At 39.1% G+C, this 26,791-nt stretch overlaps 1 protein-coding gene across 1 annotated transcript in view; it reads right to left on the bottom strand.

Annotated features, from left to right (window-relative positions):
- Positions 1 to 24,555, bottom strand: part of LOC138692615 (LIM homeobox transcription factor 1-beta) — a 151,967-nt gene extending 127,412 nt beyond the window's left edge. Inside the window, exon 1 of the mRNA XM_069815638.1 lies at positions 24,372 to 24,555. The gene's annotated coding sequence lies outside the window, so the exon portion shown is untranslated. The remainder of the gene's footprint in view (positions 1 to 24,371) is intronic.
- Between the last annotated feature and the right edge of the window lie 2,236 nt (positions 24,556 to 26,791).

Raw genomic sequence — 26,791 nt, 5'->3', positions numbered from 1 at the left:
ATTAATTCATATTACTCAATTTCTCAAGATTTGGAGAAACTGTATTAGCACAAGCTTGCAAAGAACTGCCGTTAAAAGCCCATCATTTCTTGTTTGAGATTTGTTTATTTTCGTCATAGAAAATAACTGTTCAAATCTATAAGTGGAACCAAATAAACACAAAACTTTCTCACACAGCTTATGCAGATTGGGAAAGCGTCCTCTTGGGAATCCGTGCATAAGACTCGACCTTGAATCATATTTCGCTCGCATCTCTCGATCACATCGCAGGTCAATCAATTCACACTATAATGAAGGGGGGGACTTTATCAATAATCAGTTGGAATCAGAACATGTAGCGAAAATACGCAAATCCAGGTAATCTAAATCGTGGAACCTTGATGTAAATTCCTCTAATAGACCGGATAGAATACATGCGTATATTTATAAATTTTCATTGTTCAAAATTCTATGCGCTTAGATAAGGATGGAAAATGATATATTTCGCCCTTTTGCATTTGACGTATCCATAACCGCAATTTCTCCTTAAAAGCTGCAATCCTATCTGCAAATTGTGTATTAAGAATTCCTTTTCTCCGAAGTCCTAATTTAGCTCATTAAAAGCTGTAAGATCTGTCACAGCTGCTGGCACACTACAGCGCTGCACTTGGAATTCCCCGTGAGCACGGAGGGCAAATGCACTCAAACGCCCATCGCTGTTATAAAGTGATTTCCAAATAGCAGCGGTTCTTAATTCTTCCTCAACATCGATAGCTCAGATTGTTTCAGGTCCAGTAGCGAATATACAAGGGCCATCTTTTTAAGTCGAAAATATTTTACTGTATATTGTTTCGCAACAGACCTTTGCTGTTTTTGTAAAACATCGACAGTCCCTTTCGACATGTTAATCTGTCCGCAAAACAGGCAACTTCGTCGGCGACAAATAATTTCACATTCAATTCTTGGATTCCTTTCATTCAAAGAAAGTCAGTTCCTACGTGGCGCTGGCAAGCCTCATTTACTCGTTATTTTATGGACAATACAGGCCTATCAACCAATCTCATACCGAGGACAGTGGAAATAAAGCAGTAGCAGATGGTGGTGATGATGTATTACTTATGTCTATAGGCCTACATATTGATGATGTTGTATAGCCTAACTTACATACAGGTTTTGAGCATTTTGGAAGGAATCTGTATACCAAAATCATAGCTGAGACTGTAGGAATGCCCCTGTAACCAAGTGGCATTTCAGTGAGCAAGCTATTTCCTACTGGACTTGTGTTACGTTCTTGTCTGCGCCATTCCGCTTATTTCAGATGATATCCCGAGAATTCCATTTTTGAGCACAAAGAACCTGCAAGGAGAGAAGTGCCGAAAAGTTGTGATTTAGGCATCAAACAGATATTTGAAAAACTATGTGCGTTGAGAGCAAGGAATGAGGCCAGGCGAAATATGCCTTCCAACCGTGCATGTATCTTTTTATCGGGTTCTGATGATAGGAGCCGGCTATCCTATACACATACACAAATACCTCAATCTTTTTTATTATTATTCTGCCTTTGCCCTCACCCCTCCCCATATCTCTCCAACATTCAGCACTCTTTTTTCACAGCTATAGAAAATTATTGGAATTTAAAATGCGGGGGTTGTTCGAGGGGCGGCGAAGGGTGAGAGGGTTGGTGGTCGTCCATCCTAGCTGCAGGTTCGCAAATACCAGTGGTTTGGGGCGGAACTCCCACCTACAATCCCCCATTCCAACCGTACACAGCAGCTCACCCCTGATGTGTAGGCTACACACCATCCCCACCCCCATTCACAAAAAACCTTTTTTTATCCGAACATTTGTCTTGTGTAATGTGCCCCGTGGTGTTAGCCGGCTACACGGGCCCGGGTATCGCGCATTTTCTGATGCTTGCTCGTAGATGTTGTCACCGTGATGCATGGGGGATCTCACCCCCCGCGCACGGGATTTGAGGTCGGTGATGGCCCAGTGATGGATGGTGTTAGTCGTGGAATACACACCCATCCCCCGACGGACCTGGTTTCCGTGTTATATAATACGAACAGAGTATATATTCTGATGAAACAGCGTGAGTTGTGGCGGGAGGGGTCGTTCGTGATGGCCAGACGATTTACAATGTTGTTTATTATGAGGCTCATGTAAATGTTCATGCAACATATAGATTTTGTACTATAGCTTGTGCCAGAAATTTCTGCCATTGGTCGGATATAATTTAACCTAATTAATCATATCTCAATATCGTTCGCAATTAAATAAAAACAACGCTTGACGGACCCCGAACAAAGGTTGAAGGAGTTCTTCTCTTTCTCGGAAACACGACAATACACTTACAACGATAGTCTTGCCTAAATGGTCGACCTGCACAACAGTCAGCATTAATAAATGTACGAGACGATCGACATTCGGTTAGGCCTGACGAAGGGCTCAGTTGACTATTACAGAAACTCTCGTTGCTTCCGTGATGAAAGCATGATCGCTTTATTTGATATTAAATAATTTGTTACAACAAGATTTTTCCATTCATTTGTTTTATGACAACAATAATAATTAAAAAGTATTGAAGCCTGGAGATTTCATAAACGTTCTTCAACACCTTCTTTATCTACCAAAATTTCCACTAGGTGTCTCTTAGATTCGAGCTCGGATCGTCGGAGTGAAAGGCGGTTTTCTTTTTGACTAGTGATATGATAAAAACAGATGAAACAGTAAGAATTACTGGCGGTGAACAGCCAGAAGCTATAAGCAAACAACTGGATGTCGAGCTTCCTCCTTATTTACAGCAGGCTAATTTAAAACTACACAAGTTACTAGATTTAAGTAGAGCTCATGTTTGCGGACAATGAAGTCGTGAAATAAGGTGTCAGCATCTAACTGGAAGTCTGACATGTAACTTAGGCTACTGTTCTCTCAGAGTTAAGGAGGCCAAATGTGTTTTGTAGTGTAGACTTTGAATAATATTTGGCGGTAAAAAAGTAGTAAATATACTATCATGAAATTGTGAGGTTTCGAGGAAATCTAAAAGTTCGTCGCCCAATGTCAAAACTACTCACTGTTGTTCTATTTCAATTTCAACCATTCTTATGACCAGATGGTTCAACATGTTGATTTATGTATTATTATTATTATTATTATTATTATTATTATTATTATTATTATTATTATTATTAAGAGGTTCTCAGTTCTATTTCGGTATACATCATAGCAGTTCGGCGTTCACCACATTGTGATATAATCTTCACTTCCGAATCAAGCCTCGGGAATTGTCTTGCGTGCAATAGCTACGGATGATTTCCACATTTCCAGCATGTCTTGTGATGCACTTTTGAATGGAAAGTCTCTTCTTGTTGCTTGGTTACTAATGCCACTACGGGCACTTCAAACTTTTGGTTTTGATATTCTTTTCAGTTGCTCGCCTTCTGTTCTTCATAGATTGGTACTATGTTTAGGTCTACTGCTTAAAATTGAACAATTATGAAGTCACATTAATGTTGCATATAGGCAAGCTATAGATCCAATGTAACATATTTTAGGGTCAAAAATAATCTCTGCATTTTTGGGCCAATTGTTAAGTATCCTCCCTGGATTGATATTAATTATTATTTTCTTCATAGATCATAAGATCCCTAGACTTGTCAGAACAAATATGAAAATCTACTTCATTTTATGAGTGCCACTGAAGAGAGAAATGGCGGAACATTCGAGGACCTTCTGAGTCAGGAAGCAAGATTACGTCTAAAAAGTAAAGTAGAAATGATGTTTAATTAAAACTCTATGAAACAATTATGATAGCATTTGGCAGCTAAACGAGCAATTTCAATTTCATACATCTGGAAATAAGATCATGGGAAAAGTATGCTACGAGTGTAGAGATTGCAGATAGGAAGACCAGAATTGGGAGTCTGAAGTCCAGAACTTAAAAGAAGAAGAGAAGCAGCGTATCAGTTTGCCGCTAGTTCGACTTTGTCTTACAAGGGTTCGAACTCTGGTCTCCAACTTGTTTTGACAAAGACATATGACCGGCCTTAGGGAATTAAAATCGAAAAATAAATAATAGGGCCTAATAAGTGAAGTCATAATTTTGTAGGTTCAGATACTTCATAGTGTGCGTTTATTGCCTGCGCAAACCAGAGCACGCGGGTTGCAGTGCATTAAGGAGCAGAACGGCGCGTGCGTGCAGCAGACCCTCCTCAACTTGCAGAGTTGGAGCCGAACTTTCTGGCAGCAAACATATTGCGCTCGACCCCCACTTCTGAAACTATTACGAATGCTTCTGCGTAGTCAAACAATTAACCTACTCTAGGAAGTCGCAGACTGACAATTGTTTGGAGATAAACTTCCCTTCCGCTTCACCAGATGACCACAGGTGTCGATTTCATATACATCTCTTAATCAACTCACGGAGTGCTAAATGAATTAGACGTGGCTCCATGGCTACCTTTTCCATGTGCTTGCGCTCATTTTGACCCATTTTACGCATGTATGAGATTATTGTTTCAGCCTACAGGTCGCCCGAATGGCATTCGTGAACCCGATGCTGACAGATTGACCATCCTGCCTCAGCCGTGACAGCAGGTCGCAACCCAGACGAGTAGCACACTTCATCACTATTGTGATGATAAATGAGTTTGGTGGAGTTGGAATAAAAGAGAACACACTGCAACACCTGCTTCATTATCGCGACAGTGTTGGGTATCGAACACGAGTCGCTTGGACGGAAGACCAGCTCGCGCTATCGCTGAACCACAGACGCGGCCAGGTTTGAACCTAGCATCAGTAGTATGGGAGAGCCCTTCCCAATTGGACTCGCCACTGCTCCTCAACATGGCGGTATTGGGAGCCATGGATTGGGGACTGGCATTGCTGCTTACCAGTTCCATCATCACCAAAGTAGCGGGACTCGCTGGTAATGTGGTTGGCATGACATTAACATTCAGTCCCTGTAAGTGAAATCTCACTTCTGGAAGCCAGTCACTGGCTTGATGGATTGCAAGTCAACAGTCACTCACAGCATGACTACTTGGTGGATAGGCGTCCTGCGCAAAAGCTTAACTCCAATAGCAATAGAGTCTGCAGTACTGACGAGTGGAACGAAGGAATATCTGGCCATGTGTAAGACGTAATAATTACTTACAAGGAAGCGCTCACTGTAGCAGCCAGCATGCTGATATCACCGCACTTACTTACTTACTTACTTACTTAATGGCTTTTAAGGAACCCGGAGGTTCATTGCCGCCCTCACATAAGCCCGCCATTGGTCCCTATCCTGAGCAAGATTAATCCATTCTCTATCATCATATCCCACCTCCCTCAAATCCATTTTAATATTATCTTCCCATCTACGTCTCGGCCTCCCTAAAGGTCTTTTTCCCTTCGGCCTCCCAACTAACACTCTATATGCATTTCTGGATTCGTCCATACGTGCTACATGCCCTGCCCATCTCAAACGTCTGGATTTAATGTTCCTAATTATGTCAGGTGAAGAATACAATGCATGCAGTTCTGTGTTGTGTAACTTTCTCCATTCTCCTGTAACTTCATCCCTCTTAGCCCCAAATATTTTCCTAAGCACCTTATTCTCAAACACCCTTAATCTCTGTTCCTCTCTCAAAGTGAGAGTCCAAGTTTCACAACCATACAGAAGAACCGGTAATATAACTGTTTTATAAATTCTAACTTTCAGATTTTTGGACAGCAGACTGGATGATAAGAGCTTCTCAACCGAATAATAACACGCATTTCCCATATTTATTCTGCGTTTAATTTCCTCCCGAGTGTCATTTATATTTGTTACTGTTGCTCCAAGATATTTCAATTTTTCCACCTCTTCGAAGGATAAATCTCCAATTTTTATATTTCCATTTCGTACAATATTCTCGTCACGAGACATAATCATATACTTTGTCTTTTGGGTATTTACTTCCAAACCTATCTCTTTACTTGCTTCCAGTAAAATTCCCGTGTTTTCCGTAATCGTTTGCGGATTTTCTCCTAACATATTCACGTCATCTGCATAGACAAGCGGCTAATGTAACTCGTTCAATTCCAAACCCTCTCTGTTAACCTGGACTTTCCTAATGGCATACTCTAGAGCAAAGTTAAAAATATAGACTTGTAACATTCCAAGTACTAAATCTCAAAACCTTATTCCTTTGCTGTGGTCGTGCCAGAGAATCAGTCCCATTCCGAGGCTTATTTGAAGGATTCGTAACAAGCTCTTTTTTACGGTGAAGGGTTGTTAGCCCTTCGCCCAACCCCCAAGCTGGAGGACCACCCCTCATCGGCTGTCCGCGACTGCTTATTCAATATATTCACAGCTACCCTCCATATCTGGAGGCCGTCTCCTCGATCCGCAACCTGAGGACGCGCCATGCCGTGGTGATAGGGACCCACAATCACCGCACAGATCTGTTAAAGCAATCACCACGGCGTTTGGTTCTTTATAGGCCTATATTTGTATATACATTCAAATGGCGTAAAAACCAAAAGAAACCAGAAGGTCAGTCGCTTTGAAATGAGTTGTGACGTGCTAGACAGCGCAAGCCTGAATAACTTGCTTTAAATTCTTTCATGAAATCTGGCAACTTGAAATCGACATTGAAAACATAAATTACCAAATAACTGGCTGCTTATTCATGAATGGATCATGAGCAGTTGAGGCAGTGAATTAATAAATTAATGTAGAAACAAAAAATGAAACAATATTGACGAATATACAATTATGAATGATAAAGAGATACATTAAACAAAGCGAGACCGCGCGACTGAATTAACAAAAATAAAAGCAAGCAAACTGAGAACAAGTAGGCCTACGTAAATAACTCGGTGAATAGGAAGCGCGTAGCCTACGAGAAGCAGAAGAGACGGGGGGGGGGGAAGGAGACATGAATGAATGAATACACGCGTGAGTGTAAGTGTGCTTTATAACAAAGCGGTCCGTGGTTCCATTCCCTGCGTCGGCAGGTCTGGCTTTTTGCCCTTTGTTCTGCAACTTTTATGTGCTGACCACACAGTTAGGGAGGTCCGCCATGTGACGAGTCTAGTATTGGTACGAAGAAAGACAACATAGATGAATAAAGAATGAAAAAGAAGAATGATTAATTGGCTATGAAATAAGTAGGCTATAGATAAATGAACAAGCTAAAGATAGGCCTATAAAGAAGAAATGAATACAAATTAATAATTTAGTATTCTTCATAAAGGAATAAAATCGGGGACAATACATTTTAACAAATATAATCTATAAATGTATGCTCCTTAATAGTATCTTTAAATTTCGAAATTCCTCTCTACATTCATGTTCGAATACATTATTCCGTCATCCAGGTTGCTGTAAGGACTCCCGCCTCTAACAGATGTGGGTCGAAGATAACTTAGGCTACTGTGTGTGTGTGGAGAAATTAATGAAGAGGGACTTACAAGAGGCACCGGATGAACTTTTAGAGATAAAATATGGCCAGATTCAGTTACATACAACAGCTGGGGAACAAAATACTGAATTCTTAATAACATTTCAAACGGTTTCAAAGTCTTTTGGGACGTCTTATTCCTCATCACTGTAAAATTTCCAAGACCCTGAAAGGTTTTTGTGCATCTGTTACAGCCGGAAATAAAAGCAAGGACTAATAATTAGCGAATCCATATATGCAAAAATGCATACAAGAAAGACCGTTACTTATAATATAATATAGGCCTATAAAAATAACAAGTTTCTCAACACAAAAATTTTGAATGAGAAATAAACAGAAAATAAGTTTTAAAATGTCACCCAGAGCAGCAAAAGAACCGAAATTAGTACTTAAAGGATGAATATATTTTTTATAATAGACCTAATTGTTGAGAAGAAGAAGAAAGAAGAAGAGTGCTTTGTAATGAATGGATTTTAAAATAAAAGCAGAGGAAATATAAAACAAATATCCACTTGAAGGATGGAGATGTTCTTGGTAATACACCTAACCCACCAAAGGTGTTTTACGGTGGATGTGTTGTGGTGTAAGTTTGAAAATATCAGGCACAGGAAGTAAATAACAATAATATTAATTTAAATGATGAGGACATTCTTGGTAGACTAATAGCGCTTACTGGTTCCATCTTGAGCACAGAAAGATGAGAAGAGTGCCTACCATCCCACATCAAGGTTCAGTTGCCAGGACTGTTCAACTTAGTCGGACTTGCACAAGCTGCTCCACGCACATTTGATTTATTAATCTTGATCCCTTAATAATTTTTAAACCAGTAAAGATTAGCAGAACGTTTCCATTGTTGAGAAGGCACTGCAATCAACAGACGGTGATTGCTAAGCATTTATTTAAGTGGTGGGAATTGTTGAATCTCAGCTCTGCCTTCAGAAAAACGAAACAAATTCAGATCTCGACTGAAGCGGAACTCGCTGGCTACAGCGGCGGCCGGCGGAGGCTTGCATCGCACCAAGTGGCGAGCGGAATCCACGGCGAGATGAAGGTCATCTCTGATCAATAATGACGTATAGATAGCAGAAGATACCTGTTATGGGCAACATGCGCACGTCACTTGTAGGCCTACACCGTTTAACATCTTTATATTAAAACAAAGTTTTTTTGTCTTAGTTCTTACATGCTTGTACAGATACGGAAATAAAATTTGGACCTCCTTTATTGTATGTTTCGCTTACAACACACTGCGCATGCGCAGTAAACAAGATTCCCCCTGTAGCCTATGGGCCTACATGCTGCTTGTGGAAAGTCGTGAGAAATTGTTGCCTAAATACAGGTGGACTCCCGTCAAGACTCGCTCCAAATGTTAATTCCGTATCTGTACTGCACCCTTTGACACGGAAAATGGGCGCTAGCCTGTGTCGTTCGGCTTAACGCGAGATTCACGAAGGGAAATATTAACCATCCAGTTCCAAGGATGAAGTCAAGTAGTAGCAGCGCCATATCTGAATGTCACGAAACGACACATTCCCTACGAAGCCTTTGTGGCTTAGCGATAGAGCCCTTTCTTCTCGTTACAAAGCCCGGGCTTCGAATCTCTCTATGTAAAACACAACGCACAAGATGATTCCCGAGCTATTCCGAAGTGGGACTAAAGGCTGGTTCACAATAAACCGGAAACGAGAATCGGAACGGAAACGAAAACGGTAAAATTGTTAAAATGTGTACATTTAAATGTGAGCATTCACAATTAACGAAAAGCTTGCCGGAACCCGGGATCGGGAACGGAGAGTTGGCCAAGTTTCAACTTTGGCGTTCACGTTTCCGATCACAGCCCACTAGATTCATTCTATTGCCATCTAAAAGCTATTTTGTCGTCGTATATTTAATAGCAAGAAGACCGTGACATAACCTATGCATTATTTTGTTCATGGAGCAAGTTTTATTTGATGAGATTCTAATATTGAGTGTTGAGGAAAATCCTCACGTTTATGATAAACGGCGCGCCTCGTATAAAGATGAGAAAATGAAGGCGAATATGTGGCTTTCAATAGCTGCATCTTGGAACACCGATCGTAAGTGAATCATATTTTATTACTGTATTGGTTGTATGACACACTACATATTCATGCTTCAATTCAATAACTACTGTTGTGTTCATTTTTCTTCTATTACAAATGTTTCTTCTCTAATTATTTTACGTTATGGTAGACTTAAAATAGGTTGTGATAATAAAGATGCATGGGCATATTTATAGTACCGTACCTAATGAAATGTTTCAGTTGAAATTTCGAAGTTGGTTAACCTGTGTTTATGATGGTTGCCTTGTACTCATGAGAGAACGCCATTGGTCAGTTATACACAAATAACATCAGAATGCGTAATATCGGACTTTACATATCGTTATTGGCATGCATATCGATATGCAGAGTCGTCTACGTTCTCGGTTTATTGTGAATCAAAAATTCTCATATTCACGTCCTCTGCTTCTCGTTTTCATTCTGGTTCTCGTTCCCGGTTTATTGTGAGCCAGCCTTTAGTCTTTTAACAGAGATAATTTCAATGTCAAAGGGGGTACAACATCTAAGCTTTACAATTCCTTTCATATTGAATGGAAAGTAACGGTAAAAACCTCAAAATTATTTGTCACAGCTTCTCATGTATCTCTGACGTTAGTGAACAACTTTCATACAGATTGATAAGCAGGCGAGAATGCATTACAAATTGAATACAATTAAATTAAAATATGCATTTTTAATATTTATGCTTTTACTTGTGGTTGGGTCAGTGTCATTATTACAGGGCGGATGTTGATGACGGAAAAATAACCAATAAAAGGCCCTTACATTTTCATACAAAATTACCTTGAAAATTAATAAATTAGAAGTAGATAATTCTATATGGACTGATACTAAACTCAGAAGGACGGATGATTTTTAAAACAAATCAAAATTACTCTCTTGTTTCTGTTTTCCTTGTATTGAAAATATTAATTTTCAATTAAAAGGCTGTAAATTCACGGATGACCATGGCTTAAGTTATACCGCAAAACAGAGTAGGGAGATTTTTAAACTAAAGCAAAACTAATATTTCGCGGGTGCTCGTGTAAAGGGGGTTAAGTTGAATAATTTCGAGGGAAAAATTGTTCCGGAGCCGGGTATCGAACCCGGGACCTTTGGTTTAACGTACCAACGCTCTACCACTGAGCTACTCGGGAACTCTAACCGACACCGATCCAATTTTTCCCTCTATATCCACAGACCTCAAAGTGGGCTGACAACCGTCAAGCAACCAACTTCGAGTGCACACTAACTCTGTGTGACTTAAATTGTGGTTTTCTGTTAACGAACAGTGACGTGTATTATGCAAATCAAGATTTTCAGGTATAACTCCCTGTAAAGTTGATTTGAATAATTTCGAGGGAAAAATTTTTCCCTCGAAATTATTCAAATCAACTTTACAGGGAGTTATACCTGAAAATCTTGATTTGCGGGGTTAAGTTGATTTGGCTACACTGGAATAAGTACAGATTTCAACTATCCACAATTACTTTTCTCTTGTGTTAAAGGGGTTAAGTCATTCTTCCATCCTTGATATAGTTACAGTGCTCCATATTTTGTGACAAAGGGGTTCTATTCAGTACCAAAGGAGAGAAGTTTACATACCTTGCAATTTGGCTTAACCCCCTTTACACGAGCACCCGCGATTTATTCGTGTAACGAAAATAACATTTTCTGTACAGTTTTGAATTCTTCTTTTAGTCAGTGGCGTTCATATCATGCATGAAGATTAAAGATGTTAAGCAAACAAATCTTGCTTTAGGATGATCTTAGCGCCACTCTTTACTGTGGGATAACAGTGATGGTTTCAATCATAATTATTTATTCATCAGTCTGATAATAACTAGGCTAGTTTCGCTAGTTCTTCTACTAAAATGACAAAATGTTGTTTCATATTGGACTTCTTTTCACAGTCGCACATGATCTCTGCGTATATTGTTGACGGCCTAGAGCGGGCTTCAGTTTAATTATCCGTCACCTCAAGATGCTCTTCATTAAGACTGCCAGGCTATATTTCTGTACAGAATGTTCTCTTTTTTATTGAGGCAAGGTGGCAGAATTTGATATCCAACAACAACAACAACAACAACGTTGCAAACTTTATTTTTGCCAATAGTTTATCAGTTCTTTTTTTCATTATTAGCTGACACCTTTCTCATTGCAGTGAAAATATTTCTTAAGGATAAGCATACTCGTTTATCTCTTTGAGAGTACCAAAGTGTATCTGCACTAACTGAACTTTCTAATGTCTCATATTGGCAACAGAAATTCTTGTTTGTTTCTAACACACACTAAATGAAATGTCATTGACTGTTAGGTTCTTTGTAAGAAGATTTCTCGTGTGTGAGCTGCAAGCAGAATGTCATAATTATTGTGCAGTGCTCGTTTTGATCATATTGCTTCTTTTCTTCTTGTACGATTTCACACAACTTTTCTCTCGTTTCCGCGACCCCACTTACATAAGTAACTTCTAAAGATGGTTCAAACTTACCGTTGACTTTCGCACTTGTAGTAAAGTCAGGACGTTGTTGCATCAATCAGAACCGGTTCTGATGCCATGTGGCACGTTCTCCGTCAATGGAGGTTTCCATACCTTTACAAATAGTCTATTGTTGCAATTAACAAAATCCACCACACTAAATGGAATGTCACGACCAGAGAAGTTTTGGCAATACTTTGCTTCGTATTAACATCCATACACAGCAAATTGGAATTTGTTAGATTAGATTAATTAGGTGAAACCAGAAGCCACGTTCTTGAGCAGTCGCTGCTGCAAGGTGCTGATGGAGCTCAACTGGGGGAGGCTCACTCTTCATTCCGCTGTTCTGTAGTTGAGGACCGTCAACACCAGAAGAAAATAATTCCACTCATGGACATTGATGAGTCTTCATTATTATATATTTTTCTACGTGCTTGAAGTCAGTGTGTTGCTGTATGTTTAATACTGCGTAGTTTGTCCAATTTTTTTTTTTGTGAAAATAAAATGAAGATCGTCATACTTGCTACACAAAGGTCTTCAACGTACGACACGAAGTCCTCAAAACACCCTCTGGGAAAGTAGGCCTTTTCACAAAGATGTCGGATGGATAAATATTACACTTTTTTGTTTTTTCTTTTAATTTGTCATTGTGAGCAGTATGACTTCATCGGTCATTGGAATGAACCAAGATGTAATTACGCACAACTTACGCAAACTTTATGATACAAAAATGCCGCATTGAGAAATTGAAGAGTTCGGCATAAAATGAAAATATTTCTATGATGTACCGAAGTACATACGGAGTTTCAGTGGAGTAATTCTGCGTTTCCGTATGGTGAATTTTTCTCCGTTCAGCCGATTCTTCACCATAAAATAAAAAGACAAAAGCTTCTAATGGAAAATATTGACAAGTGACAAAACTCACATGTTGAAAATTATCTTTAGCCTTTGATAACTAGTAGACCTGAAGGTTCATGGTTCAATAGCAATAAGCAGTAATGTGGCTTCGAAGAATAGAAGCAATGAAACACGTGACACAGAGAGCTGCTTGACTGGCCCAAGTACACACGCAAGTGCCACTGTTAGTTCAATGTTATAACTCTTCCCCCAAGTTTCGTATTTAAAGTAATTTTGAATGCGCTGCATTTTTACATTCACTTCACAAATTAAGCAGTTACACGTACAGCAACTTATCTATAGGCCTACTAATAATAAATCTGTAGCCGAAATTTTTCTGGTAATTTTCGATTTTCCAAAAATAATTGGTCCTAACATATATAATTAACCACCCTGAAACCGAAAATCGCTTTTTTGAAATTTTTGTTTGTATGCCTGTCTGTCTGTCTGTCTGTCTGTCTGTCTGTTTGTCTGTATGTCCGTATGTTTGTTACCTTTTCACGCGATAATGGATGAACGGATTTCGATGAAAACTGGAATATAAATTAAGTTCGTTGTAACTTAGATTTTACGCTATATGGCATTCAAAATACATTATTTAAAAGGGGGGTTATAAGGGGGCCTGAATTAAATAAATCGAAATATCTCGCTTATTATTGATTTTTGTGAAAAATGTTACATAACAAAAGTTTCTTAAAACATAATTTGCGATAAGTTTTATTCCATTCAAAATTTTGATAGGACTGATATTTAATGAGATAAATGAGTTTTAAAATTAAAATAACTGCCATCTAAGGCCGTGTAATGAATTAAACAAATGACTTCGTCTATAAGGGGCCTTGGAAGCAACAATCGAAAGCTATGAAAGATAGCCTACAGAGAATATTTCTGTGTTTGTATGAAGTAATATCGGAAGCTAAATTAACCGATTTGTATAATTAATTATTATTTCACCATTGGAAAGTGTAGTTTCTCTAGATGGACATAATGCTATAATGTTATTACAGTAACTTCTGATATAATATAATATAATATAATATAATATAATATAATACAATATAACATGTAATATTATATAATATAATTTAAGTTATTTGAAGGGTTCAGAACCATAGTGGGCCAAGCGCCATTTTCTGAATACGTAGAAAACAAGGGTTAAAATTAAGTTATTACCATAATTCAATGGAAACCTATAACAAGTAAAATAAAATATACACATTAAATCTAAATGATGTCAATGTTCATTAAACTATGGTTGCATGTAATAAAAATTAAGAAACATGTTAAAGGAATTGTCATTGTACCAAATGAGTGTCTCTGGATCGCATTTTAATTATTTGGATACAATTTAAATTAAGTAACATATTAAACGATTTATCCTTCTATCAAACACGAATGTTCCCTGGATAAAGTGTCCTATTTTAATTATGTAATTACTTTATATTTATTTCTAACGGGTGCAGCGGAGCGCACGGGTACGGCTAGTGTAGAATATAATTCTTACGCGTTAACTTCTTTCTCATGCGCAGACTGCATCAACTCCGACCTTATTTCTGTCAAGGATATAAAATTAGTAAAATAATCTTAAAGTGATGAATGGTGTAAGTCTCTTACGTCGTCACTTTTATTGACTTGCAACAGGAAGCTTAGCCCACTTCAGTGTATGAGCACTTTTAGGAAATGTTATCCTTATATGTGAACTTAGAGCATGAAAAAATGATTAAAACTAACACAAGCATCAGTTCTCAATTTTATTCAGGCATTCTCTGTTAATTCGTATTCAGGAGCAATAGCCTAGCGGATTTTGCAAATTCGCAGATCATAAGCATGGGAAAATCGTTTCTCATCTGACAGACTTTTCATTATGTAGGCCCTATAGCTCCCTTCATAACCTTCGGAACCAGTTTCTCAATTTTATCAACATTTTATTCTAGCGTTGTCCGAAAACTTCTTCCCTAATAGCCTATGTGTGGTTTCAGGATCATTTTCTCGATGTTGGAAATTAATATTTCAGTTTTTATGTAACGCTTTATTCCAAGTTATATCAGAATTGCATTTCATTATAATGCACATCTTTCAGAAGTTGAATTTGCGTTGCTGGCAATGTTATAATATTAGGCTTATACCACAGCAATAATGCAGATCCTTGTTGGTATCGGAAATGTTGAAAAGATACGGCAACACATCATACTGTCGTAAAGCGTGCAAGAGGGGAAATAGAATGGAAATCAGATATAATACAATATTGACTCCGACTGCTGGTGCGATGACGGAGTTCATTGTGTCTGGCGCGCAGTTGCCAGCAGCTCATATATCTTCGCTCCATTCCTGCTGTGCTCGCAGCCTACCTTCAGAATACGGAAATGTAAAAAAAAAAAAAAAAATGGCCGCTTGATATTGCGCAACATCAGCTGAGCCGCTGGCGTGGCACACGGGAGTCGTACTCGTACATGGCGGGGTTCAGATCCCGCTCACAATGATTATTTGCCTGTTTTCCTTCTGATGCATTTGCTCCATCCGATCTGGATCAGTTTCTGTGGTAACCAGATTAGCACATTTTCTTTGAGTTGGTCTGTTCCGGTTTTCCCCGCCATGCTTCTACATTACCCCACTGAGAGCGATGGGAGGAAAGTAAAGCTAAACATACAGGAAACCTATGACGAGCCTCAGCTTAACGCAATGTAGGCCTACTGTTACTATGGATACGTCCACAATGAGTGTTCAAACATTGCAGTTAATTCGAATATGAACATTTTGGCCAGTAGCAAAAAGTAGAGGACTAAAACCATTTGTGGACGAAATATCCATGGAAAAACTGTCAGCTATATCACAGCGTCTCTGACAGTTAACATTCGTACCCTAGACAGAGTTCGAACCAACGGCGTTCACCATGGCAACAAGAGCTGAACACTCTGTACAGCGAATTTTTATTGTTAAGAAACATGATCTCGAAGTTCTTCTATAGGTCTAATGTCTAGTGTAATGTATAACATTCGAAACGATCCTTGCATGAAGGGTTGCCTAAGATCAGGCTCCCTTCTTTAATGAAACTGTTGTCGCTGATATTGTTGTTATTATTATTATTATTATTATTATTATTATTATTATTATTATTATTATTATTATTATTATTATTACTCTAATCATTAATATTAGAATTATATCCAATAAATCCAATATAGCCTGAAATAAATGTTTCATAACTTAAAAGGATTTGCATGCATTTTAACGCCTGTTAGTTGCTAGTAGAAAAGGCATAGGCTATAGGACTCAGTTAAGAGAGAAGTTTTATATAACATTCTTATTGAATTTGGTATTCCCAAGATATTAGTTCGATTAATTAAAATACGTCTCAGTGAAACATACAGCAGAGAGCCTATAGGCCAGCTTCTGTCTGATGCTTTTCCAATTCACTGCGGGCTAAAGCAAGGAGATGCACTATCACCTTTACTTTGTAACTTCGCTCTAGAATATGCCATTAGGAAAGTTCAGGATAACAGACAGGGTTTGGAATTGAACGGGTTACATCAGCTTCTTGTCTATGCGGATGACGTGAATATGTTAGGAGAAAATCCACAAATGATTAGGGAAAACACGGGAATTTTACTGGAAGCAAGTAAAGAGATAGGTTTGGAAGTAAATCCCGAAAAGACAAAGTATATGATTATGTCTCGTGACGAGAATATTGTAAGAAATGGAAATATAAAAATTGAAGATTTATCCTTCGAAGAGGTGGAAAAATTCAAATATCTTGGAGCAGCAGTAACAAATATAAATGACACTAGGGAGGAAATTAAACGCAGAATAAATATGGGCAATGCCTGTTATTATTCAGTTGGGAAGCTTTTATCATCTAGTCTGCTGTCAAAAAATCTGAAAGTTATAATTTAAAAAACATTTAGGCCTATATTACCGGTTTTTCTGTATGATTGTGAAACTTCGACTCTCACTTTGAAAGAGGAACAGAGATAAAGGGTGTTTGAAAATAAGGTTCTTTGGAAAATATTTGGGGCTAGGAGGAATGACGTTACAGGAGAATGGAGGAAGTTACACAATGCAGAACTTCACGCATTGTATTCTTCGCCTGACATAATTAGGAACATTAAATCCAGACGTTTGAGATGGGCAGGGCATGTAGCACATATAGGTGAATTCAGAAATTCATACAGAGTGTTAGTTGGAAGACCGGAGGGGAAAAAGACCTTTAGGGAGACCGAGACGTAGATGGGAAGATAATATTAAAATGTATTTGAGGGAGGTGTGATATGACGATAGAGACTGGATTAATCTTGCACAGGATAGGGACCAATGGCGGGCTTATGTGAGGGCGGTAATGAACCTTCGGGTTCCTTAAAAGCCATTTGTAAGTCAGTTGGTAGTAGTGGTGAACTCGTGGTCCGAAGCTGCGGTTGGTCGCGTGTTGACCTAGTTGTTTCGAGGCTTTCCCCAAACTTTAATGCGAATATCAGGTAATCCCTTAGCAAATCCTCAGATCCGTACTGCCAATTCCATCTCGTTACCACGGATCCCACTACATTTGGTACTGCGTCGTTAAAAGTAATAAAGAAGTACCGAAGACTAATATTTTATGCTGACTTAAGAACTATCATTGATTGTCTTTCTGTTACGTAGGCCCTACAGCTTTTTTTTTTCTCGTCACCAGATGTATCGCTGAGAGTCCTATCATAAGCCTGGACACAACTGCCTTTGCTCCGTGTCTTGGAGGCACTGCAGTTGCTGTGTTGCCATAGCTGTTCTATGTTTATTCCCTATTCATGCTGTAGTGTTAGTTGAACTCTTACAATGCGTACTATACACATAAGTGTCTAAAGAATTTTTGTGTGTTCTTTTTACATCTGTGGAAAGTGTGTAGTGCTGAACCAAAGAACATACGTAGCTGACTTTATGAAGAAAATGTACTGTGCTTATTTTAAAGTGAAACTTCGGGACCAAGACAAACCGTGGGTGCCACACAAAGTTTGCCACTATGGTGCTAAAGGGTTAAGATTGTAAACCAAAGGCTATGTCATTTGCAGTTCCTTTAATATGAAGGAGTAAAAAGAAATTGTGTGTCCGAGCATTCCATCAGCCATTAGGGCAGTCCCACATGGAAAAGACTTGCCTGATCCTCTTCCTCCAGTTGTGTTAAGAACATGACAGAAAATGATGTTGAACAGGAATAAAGTCTCCGATGACGAGAATGTCTGCAGGCCTGAAGACCGCTTCAGTCCACAGAATGAACTGAATGATCTAACTTAGTGCGATTCCTGCAGTTGTCTAAGGAGTGTGATAAACTATTTGGCTCCGGTTAGAAGTAAAAATTTTCTGGCATAAGAGACACATTTTTCACTGTACAAGATGTCCGATTTAAGCCGCTCATTTTTGTTTAGGCAGCCCAAATATCAGTCCAGATATGTGGGTGGTATTTAATGGTTTCGCAGGCGGAATCAAGGATATGTAATAATAATAATAATAATAATAATAATAATAATAATTTATTTAACCTGGCAGAGTTAAGGCCATACGGCCTTCTCTAACTCAACCAGGAGTAAAAACTGCGTTACAAAAACACTACAAATTTACAAAGTAGTAGATATGTAGACCTATAACGTCCTCTGACATCGTCATGTGAATGTTAGGAATTTTAGTTTTCGTGTAATAATTTTATGTTAAACATGTGCTATATTAATTAGTTATTTTCTTTCAGCTTTTCAAGTTCGTTATAGTCGCGTTTTTCAATGCATAGTGTTTATCCAGTCATTTGCTCTTCTCATGTTATTCGTAATAATTACTTAAGTTATCTCCAGTCCCTCAAATTAATTTGACTTGTTTCATTTGGAATAAATAACGGACATAATAAGAAGGTGCCAGTATAAAGAATAGACAGCGTAAAGTTTTAACACAATTTATTCATTTATTTAAAGATATTTTGAGTAGGCCCCATGTCACTACCCTGCGAATGCCACAGCCTGGATATACCATGAAAAACGTTGGATTCAGACTATGACACACCAAATGATCTACGACATACGAGATCAATGACAACCCGCATGGAGCTGGGCCATACTGCTTGCTGGAATATCATATAGGCCTATTTAATTCTTCTGTCGCTCTCGTTCACTTTTGCTGTCACGAGTTTCAGAAATGTGAATGATCATCGAAGGCAGGATCCAAGCTTTTATAGCTACTGCTATGGAACATCCTGGTTCATAGGATGTTTCATCGATTACATATTTCCGTTTTAAAGTAGTATTAACTAGAACCTTCTGTAATCACTTGCTATCGGAGTTCGACATTAAAGAGTACGAACAGAAGAACCGGGAATCGAACGCTCACAGGCAGTCGAAATATTTCTAGAGCCCATTACTCTAGCTGAGAGCCATTAACTACCTTGAGAGATCCGCGTATTAGAAATCAATGGTTCTTTACTCAAACGCATCGTATGAATAAATATATTAATCAGTCAACCCGTTTATATCTATTTATTATTTTCGCTGTTTTCAATCATTATTCAAACTGAAATACAAGAGCTGCGAGTTAGAGAATTTCAACGACAAAAAAGTCTACCCTTATTCGTGTTGTGCGTGATGCCTAAAACAATTTATGAACGGCTAGAGTCAGACACGTAGAAAACGAGTTGGCCTACTTATTCGCTCAGAAAGATTTCCTCGTTTACTGCAATGAGTTAATGCAGTTTTACGGACCCTTCTCAGCAGAGAAGCCTGAACCGTGTGTTGCCGCACAATCTATGTAGACTATGGATCTATTTCCGTTGTCCATTGAATGTAAACTTGTGAAAATATGAAGATATTCACTATGAAAAACACAAATGGATAATGTGCAGTGACTTTAAAGGTATAGGGACGCTACTGAGACAGCAATATGGATAGGCCTACAATAAAATGTCTTGCTACCTTATGAATGGGATAGTCGAGTGAAACAAAAGGACTGTATTGTGAGGGATTGGTCAGGAAGGAGAAATTCTATGCCTGGAACTGAAAACATTTAAGTGAACCACTTGTAAACACCCAAAAAGTTTTACTTCCACCATTAGGAGTTTACAAGTAGGCCTAATACTCTAAAGGCTATAGCCCAAAAGGAACCCTGGATTAACCATTTGTCATTTAGGCCTAATTTCCAATCATGACAGAAGACAAGTTGGAAACTGAAATTTTCGTCGGTCCTCAAATCCATAAACTGATAAAGGATCAAGATTTTGAAAAAAAAACAACAACGACGACGAGGAATATAAGAGAAACAGAAGCATGAACTGCCTTCATATGCCTATGATGTTACTGAAAACTACCTTTTCTGTGTCAGCATAGGCCTACCTGTATTTATTTTCCTCAAATTACAACCACCTTTTCTGTGTTAATGAGCGGAAATCCTCAAATTACTGTCGCCGTGTAAAACAACGAGAACTTCTAGGAAATCTTTGGAAATTAACAGATCACATTTTGTCCTTCTCTCTTTTCTTCATATTGAAGTAATGAAGAAATTATTAAGACAGTTCTTCGGAGAATTTTCAACATTTATTTGCCAAAAAAAAAAATCCTGATACGAAATGTTGTTTGAATATTTGTGACTAAAAGAATAAAAAGTGTAACTTGTGCCTTGTGTAAAGACCTAAATAATGCGATCGATAAAAGTGGAAGTCATCTCCGAAATGAGCATAAGATTGAAGCGCTGTGAACAGAAGGAAGTGTGAGCTGGAAACAGTTGTTCATCTTTGGATCCAGATGTAGTGAAGAAAGTAATTGTAACAGAAAGCTTTAATTTCATTCCCTTATTATTGCAATATCATCAAAAGGAATACAAACAAACAAACACGACGGAAATTATTGTCGTTGGTGGTTCCTCTTAGAATTCGAAGTGCGCTGCGAATCTTTTACTGATCCGAAAGAAGGAGAGACCATTGTAGGCTTTATTAAGTTATTAGCCTACTTGACGCACGTTCAGCGACACAGAATGATTTTGATCCCAGCAAGGAGCTGATCTGATCGTCCTGCGTCATAGCAAGATTTCAGCCTCGTTAATTTTGCTTCATAATCGTGAATAAAAACTTATCAGTCCGATTAATAATTAATATCAATATTAATATTTAGTAAATTATCAGTCCGAGTTTATTGCATTTATTATTATTATTGTTATTATTATTATTATTATTATCAACATCATCATCACCACCATCATCACCGGCATTAGGCCTATTATTAAGTTAATATTAATGTAAATAGGCCTAATAATGTGACGTGTAGGCCTAATTAGAATTTTCTGCTTTAGGAAGTCAACATGGCACTGATGTAGGAAAGTTATCCGACTGATTTTTCGCGAAGTTTATTTGTTAACGAGCCGTTCTCTGTTTAAAGGTAGGCTGAGGCCACAAATTACTTTTGGTTACGCGTTTCACAATTTTCAGTCATGCGTAATCTTAGATGTAAGGGATATAAAATGTGGCAGTGACAGAAGGATCCATACAGGCAGGACTTCGAATCAATTTCAACTCCAATAGTAGTGCGTACGTCCTACGCACCGGCACGCACAACCATGAGGATTATTGCAGAGCAAACGAAATTACTTGAAAAAGTCTTGCCGCATCAATATTTTTTTATTCCGATAATCGAAACGTAAAATCAATAAATTCTTGTTACGAAGCGAGCGCGATGCGATGCCCTCAAAACAAATGACGACATGTTGAATTAATCAGCTGTTGAGATTTCTTAGACCAATTGCGAGATCGTAAGTAGGCCTATAAATAAGTCATACAATTTAAGCATAGGCGTAGGCATTCTTCACATCATTTAGGTCTACTTCGACATCTCGTCATTCTGATAAGTAACTTATGCTACATTTTATGTTGCATTCTGTTTATATATCGAACTGTTTTTTTCTAACCTTTCATGTTGCATAAGTTATATTTAAATTATCCAATGAATTTATGTGATATGATTCTATTTTATCATTAATATTCTTGTTAAATCTTCATTTTTACGAGGTCCGTTGTCCCTCAGCCTTTTTTTCCTTTTAAGAAACTCATTTCTACCCTTTGTGTGAGGCCTATGCTTGTTCGTAGGCCTATAGAAGAGTGAGTCAGCATTTATTTTACAAAATGTTCTTCTTCTTCCCTTGTATATTTTATTTTAGATCTTGCGAATGTTTAATGAATAAATTACAACAGCAGATGTTAATATTGAGAGATGAATGATCCCAGAGAATTGAGGCGGGTTGGAGAGATGCTGGTAATCGACTTAAGACACAGACAGGTAGACCTGCTTCGTGGCATAAATTTTGCAGGAGATGACGAGAAAGTAAAGGCAATAAAAAGGCCTATAAGGAATATTTAGACTACAATAAGAACTTACAAGCCTATCAATCATGAAGCCATATTTGTTTGAAGTCCGATAGTCGATTGGAATTCTCATTGGTCAGACAGTATGCACGGCAATGGTTCACATAGATGTGTTCCACTGTTTAAATTAAACCAGACTTTTTAATTAGCTGACTAAAATAAGATCATTATCAAAAACAACAATGTCGGATCTGCTCCATCCACATCGCCTTCTGTTCTCGCCTATGACATTCAAGTTTCTTTTTCTACATTTCGTCGTTTAGACTCATGTTGGAAATGCATAGGCCTAGACCTAATTCATTGCTCTAAAGATTTCGCCACTTAACTAAAACTTAACTCATAAATGTTTAATTTTCCATCAAAGTTTATGTCAAAATCTATTTTGGTACTTTTGCTAGCTTAAGGAATCGTCCGTGTTTGTCAGTTGGGTAACAGTTCATTGCTTTGGTGCACGTCACAGTCCTGTTAATCTCTTCAGGTTGTCTTGGCCTGGCAACATTGACTCTGCAGCCCTCGCCCCACCGATGTGAAACACGGATAATTTGACTTAGGCCTAATTTCATAATAAATATTGAAATGTCGTGGTGCAGTGAAAGGCTAAAGGCTATGATGAATGATTAATTAAATTAAGGCAAGTGCTTACGGTTGTCATTCAGTTTAAAAATAATAAAGACATTAAAAATTAATACTACCAAGGGTCGATGCATATATAGGCTAGAAGTTAGGGCCTAATTGATTTTCAGCTAGGTCTAATGTTCAATTTTTAACAACTGTTCAGCTATAAGTTATATTTTTGTTTAGGCCAAGTTTGTTTTGTGAAAATTCGATACAAGTCATAAGTTATTCTTTATCAGACTTTGCTTTTAAGCAATATTGCAGAGTATTTAAATATGACGCCATGATGTTGTTACTAACAGCAGTGAAATACAAGGACAAGGAAGACTAGCAAGTGAGGCACTCGGCACGTCGGTATTTTTGCCAGCAGCAGGCTACATGAAGCGAATTGAACGCCCGTCTCTTTGGTCACAGATCAGCAATTATCTGAGTTAAGTTATACTGTGCTCCAACCACGAGAAAGTGTGCGGAATGAAGCGGAGCGGGGTGATGCTGTGAATGAATGTTGATGTCATAAGGTCACACACGTGGGTACTCGTATCTCTATTGGCTCGCTCTCACAGCACAAACAATAACATCGTTACACACATATTGATACTACCCTAGTTACAAAATTAGATCACTTTTAATCTCCTGGTCTTTTAATCCCTCCATACAGGAAATAACATATGCAGGAGAGCACATGGTTTTTAAACTGATGTTATAACGATAATATTATCTATCTACTTCGCTCCAATAGATGACGCAATAGTAAGCACATTCCTTTCACGGTTAATCTCCTGGTTGGAGAACAGTGTTGAGCTATTAATTTAAGAACATACACGCAAGATAGGCCTACTGAGTACAAATTAAATGATGTAAGCTACTCGTTGTAACTTCATAACAGAGAGGAAATTTATCATTTTATTACAAAACATTTACTGGCCAAAGCCATTTACGGCCTATGCGCCAACTGGGGTAGGCTAGGCCTGCTGTTTGGGTAGGTTTCGACTAGCGGTAACTTGAGTGTTGTAATAACATTATGCCACTTTACAATATGTAGGTTGCTATCGATTGTAGTTAAACGTGTGCAATTTCATACGGTATCATCTGATGCACGCATTCGATTGTTAAGAATGTGATCGCGTCAAAGTTCGTCCTGGGTCTAGTACGTATTCCAGTTCTTGAATAGGCCATTTCAGGCTGTTTACTTTACACAATGCGATAAAATAACAGTGTCAAGCTTACACAATTTATAACTTTCTTTTGGGTATGCGCATGATTGGCCTATTGGAATAATTTACTGTAGTTTTATAAAAGTAATTAACTAAAAAAAGTTGATTGGAAAATCGCCTCGAAGTCGAGGGGACAGAGCAGTCGCTATGGAAACCAATTACACCGCAAGCAAAACTCTTAACTGAATAATTGAAGGAAAATGACTTAATTTAGGCTGCTTTCGCAGAACATACATGGTAGGTAAACATCTTAGAATAACAACAGACAATAAACCAGACAGCATGAGTGTTTAGATCCGCGAGGCAAGTGTCACGTGTCACAGAACAGTTCACTGGAGGACTCACCTGCGGACTGATAAAGCACTTTATTTCGTTTAAACGGTTCTCAGCAATGCCGTCCTCGTCGAGGCTGCAGAGTTGCGGGATCCTCTAAGCTACCGGGGATAGACATCTCAAAAACATCTTCTTTGCCGGCCGGAGTGGTAAATATAATCTTAACAACTATATGGTTAAAACCTTCTTCCCGTAGGGAAACTACTCCCGTACAGAAATACTAACATGCATTATCTCTGCTCACGCATCTCCCTCCCCTGCGCCACCCCCTCCCTCATCCCCTCTCCTTCGCTCTGGGAGGAGCGGCTGCTGCACAGAGAAGGCAGCCGTTTCTCTGGAAGTGTTCTTTTCCTCTCGCCGTGTATTCTTCCGCCGACGACGTCGCGTCGTGCGGATCTCCAGAGCGGGGGGCGGAGCGGATGGCCCCTCCTCTGCTGAGCCAATAGGCGGGCCGGACTTGCCAATAGAGTCGGTCCGCGACGCTCTGATGGACTTTCTTATTCCTCATTATGTGTCGGCGCCTTCCCTCATTATGTAGCACAATGTGTGCGAGGTCTGGGGTTAGACTCCCTGTCAGATGAGGCAGACGGTTTTCTAATTGTTTATTCAACTTCGAGAACCTCGGAAAGAGAAAATCTAAAGCGTAGCCTCGCGCAATCTCGAGACTGACGGCCACTTGCCTCGCTGTGTGAACATCACACGGGCGTGCATTTCATTTTCCACAACCCTTCCGCCTCTCTGGCGCCTTTCTACGAACATGAACACGTCCAGATCTACTTCAACTCCTAGATCCACGGGCCTAACAAATAGGCCTATCGTAGACAACCTGAAGGCTCAAACTGCAGGGATACAACTTAACCCAAGTCACTTGTGGCCAGAAGTGCATTTAAGACCTTGAGTGAATTCCAAAGCATTGTGGCAGGGGAAACTGCACCGGGTGCAAACTCGAATATCTGGCGTATGACGTCTTCACACGTCGCCTGCAGCAAATGAGTCTTACGGAAACTTAATGTAAGAATAGAATAATCTCACATGCAAATCTAGTCTTTCAGGTAAGGCTCCCTGTAAAGCAGATTTGAATAATTTCAAAGGAAAAATTGTTCCTGGGCCGGGTATCGATCCCGGGACCTCTGGTTGAACGTACCAGCGCTCTGCCAACTGAGCTACCCGGGAACTCCACCCGACACCGTCTCAACTTTTCCCTTTATATCCACACAACTCGCGTGGGCTGACCAAACGCCAGAGACCCACATCGAGTGCACACAACCAGAGGTCCCGGGATCGATACCCGGCCCCGGAACAATTTTTCCCTTGAAATTATTCAAATCTGCTTTACAGGGAGCCTTATCTGAAAGACTAGATTTGCATAATATAAGTCACTGTGTACGTTAACAGAAAAGCACAATTCCAAGTCACACAGAGATTGTGTGCACTCGATGTGGGTCTCTGGCGTTTCGTCAGCCCACGCGAGTTGTGTGGATATAAAGGGAAAAGTTGAGACGGTGTCGGGTGGAGTTCCCGGGTAGCTCAGTTGGCAGAGCGCTGGTACGTTCAACCAGAGGTCCCGGGATCGATACCCGGCCCCGGAACAATTTTTCCCTTGAAATTATTCATAATCTGACATGTTTCCTACCCACTTAGGCCTGTACTCGAATACACTGTTGTTCCTTCTTCACTCACTATTCCTCCGTTAACCACCACTAGCGTCCGGAGCAGCTGTGCGTGTCGTCCTCGCCTAGGCTGTGTGCATTAGTGTGGGTCTATTATCATTTTCACGCACTGTTGTAAACTTCAATCGAATTACTATTTCCATTATAATGAAAAATCTCATTGGAAACAGAAAAAATTGTTTCTCTTTCCTCCTTTCCGAGACAAGACCTAGCCTACTTCATTCAGGCTATAGCGCCCCTGGGCACTGCCTGGGCTTCACTGCCTTGTAAACAAACGCACAGGGGGCACTGCGCTTCAGTGGTGATTTCAGGCCACCAGCTCGAGCGAAAGTTCATAAAAGCTATGATGTAATCCGTCACTGAGCAGTGCTGGTCTACTCGTCTCAGTCGGAGAAGGTGGAGGGGGGAGTTAAGGGGAAATCTGTATGATAGTATAGCCTGGGCTATAGCCTGCCACAGGCTAATCTTTAAAAGCAGGACTTTCAAATCAGTTGCGGTTCCAATCACACAAGCATTTCTTCATCGAGTGCACCAAATGTCTTCTTAACATGGGCCTAGGCCTAGTCTGGTGCACAATTAGCTAATAGGTTAATCTATTTTAGATGTCTATTCACATAAAATCTTCGGGTATTCATATACGAAGGGTACACGGGAAAAACGATCAAGGTCCATCAAAAATCGAAATTGAGTTAATAATGCTATCTTATAATGGAAAGGAAGTACTATCATGTGGTCTGGCTAGTAATAAGAAATCATCGTTCT

The sequence above is a fragment of the Periplaneta americana genome, chromosome 17, assembly GCF_040183065.1.
Source record: "Periplaneta americana isolate PAMFEO1 chromosome 17, P.americana_PAMFEO1_priV1, whole genome shotgun sequence".
Taxonomy (NCBI): domain Eukaryota; kingdom Metazoa; phylum Arthropoda; class Insecta; order Blattodea; family Blattidae; genus Periplaneta; species Periplaneta americana.
Note: the sequence above shows the minus strand (reverse complement) of the source record. Positions and strands in the feature narration are given on the sequence as shown.